The sequence below is a fragment of the Eulemur rufifrons genome, chromosome 8 (assembly GCF_041146395.1).
Source record: "Eulemur rufifrons isolate Redbay chromosome 8, OSU_ERuf_1, whole genome shotgun sequence".
In the NCBI taxonomy this organism is placed as follows: Eukaryota; Metazoa; Chordata; class Mammalia; order Primates; family Lemuridae; genus Eulemur; species Eulemur rufifrons.
In genome coordinates, this window is record NC_090990.1 from 112,266,539 (window position 1) to 112,268,713 (window position 2,175).

A 2,175-nucleotide genomic window follows, 5' to 3' on the forward strand; every position below is an offset into this window, starting at 1 on the left:
GTGCAGGTCCCCACCCCAGCACGGCAGGGGCGGGCTCTCTTATATATAGCTTGCTTCCAAGGGGAGTGGTCCTAAGCAGTAATCTCTGCATAAAGTTACAATACCTTGTGCCCTGATCCTTGAGTGAATTTAGTCTCCATACTCTGTTCGTGATTAGTTTAACGAGAGTTTGGGCTCCAGCCAAGGGTAAACATGATGGGCTGAGCGTGAGAAACACTGACTCTCTGAGGAGGCTCAGTACAAACTCCGCTGCTAGCAACAGTCAGGAGTCTCCCAATCCAAGTGACAGAAACCCAGCTCAAAGGGACATAAACAAAATAGGGAATTTATTGTCCCCTGAGAAGAGATGGATCCAGAGGCTCAAAGATGTGCTTATGGTTGCCTTTAGCTTTCCATCTCTCTGCTCTTTCTCTTTGCACACTGGCTTCATTTCCTTCAGATGATGACAGCTGCTTCTGTGCCCCATCCTGCTGGAGAAGATGGCTGCAAGCAGCTCTAAACCGTCCTTAGAACTTGTTACCTAAGAGGAAGGCAGAGCTTCTCCCCCTGCCATAGCAATCGATACCTGAAGCAAACTCTGATTGGCTGTACTTGAAGTCATGTGCACAACTCTGTACCAGTCACTGTGACAAGAGCTGGAGGGCTGCTCTGGACAGACTAAGGACAGGTACCCTCCCTGTGTTGGGGAAGGTGAGATCAGCCTCACCTGAACCACATAGAATGAGTTCTCCAAAGGAAAGTGTGGTTGCCAGGTGTGGTGACTTGTGCCTTGTAGTCCCAGCTGCTCAGGAGGCTGAGGTGGGGCGAGGATCACTTGAAGCCAGGATTTTGACCAGTCTGGGCAACACAGCAAGATCCCATCTCTAAAAAAAAAAAATTAAAGAAGGAAAAAAATGAAGAAAGTGTGGTTTCATTTCAAGAAGAAGTAGGGAGTAAACTGGGTGGGCAAAACCAACAAATGTCCTCTACTTCTGGCCAATAGGAGAGCTCCATTTTGAATGGGAGTAAATTGATACTGCTAGATCCTCTCTCTGCTAGGATAAATTCTAGGTATTTGGAAGGAGGGCAAATCTATTGGCCTTGAGTTGGAATCCAGGTTTGCATGAAGAGTGCCGACCCCTCTCCCCACCCCCACCACCGTGGGAAGCACTGGGACCCAGTAATGCTGAGAGGATGGGCTTCTCTGCCACTCAGGGATGGCTTGCAGGTAACCTGGGCACACCTCTTCCTTACATCTGTAAAGAGCCAAACTAAAAAATAACACAGCAGCCCCAAACAACCTATCTTCCTGACCAGGGTGCTCCTGGGCTCTGCCGGCACAGGTGCATTCCCAGTTCCTGGCCCTGCAGCTCTGTCCTCTTGTGGGTGGGGCAAGGTCTGTGTTTACTAAACAGGCCCAATAACATTCCTTCCAGTCCCCAGCACAGCCCCAGGCACTAAGGAGGTCCTTGATAAGCTTTGCTGAGGTCCTTCTCCAGCAAGCGAAAGTAAATACTTTGGGAAGAATTTGGAAGAAAAGTGACCTGGTCTCTAAATTGGTAGTTTGTTTTTCAGCTGGTGAGAGCTCCTTAAAGGGCCTGGATGGGGTGTTCCAGAAGACACTCACACATGTAAACAGAGCCTAATGTGCACAGCCCATACACACCTGTTTCCCCCAGAGCTGTTCAGCATTTGATACTCCTTTCCTACAAAAAAAGCATTCCAAACCCAAAAGGAAGACAGCCCATTTATTTGCTGAACAAGACTGGAGGCAGCACAGGTTCAGAAGATCCTGGCCCCACAGCAGCAGGGAATAAGCTCAAAGTTTTGGCAGGTCTCTCCTACTGCCTCTCACCGTGATGCTGTAATGGAGAACGGTCAGCAAGGCTGTTTCCTACTGTGTTCTAAATGCCCACCATGGGCAGTCCTGTGTAAGTCCAGAAAAATATTTATATTGTGCTGTTATGGCTGAATTGTGTCCCCAAACTTCTATATTGAAGTCCTAAACCCCAGTACCTCAGAACATCACTGTATAGGCATACCTCGGAGATATAGCCAGTTTGGTTCCAGACCATGGCAGTAAAGCAAATACCACAATAAAATGGGTCACACGAATTTTTTGGTTTCCCAGTGCATATAAAAGGTGTGCTTACCCTATACTATAGTCTATTAAGTGTGTTACGGCATTGTGTCTAA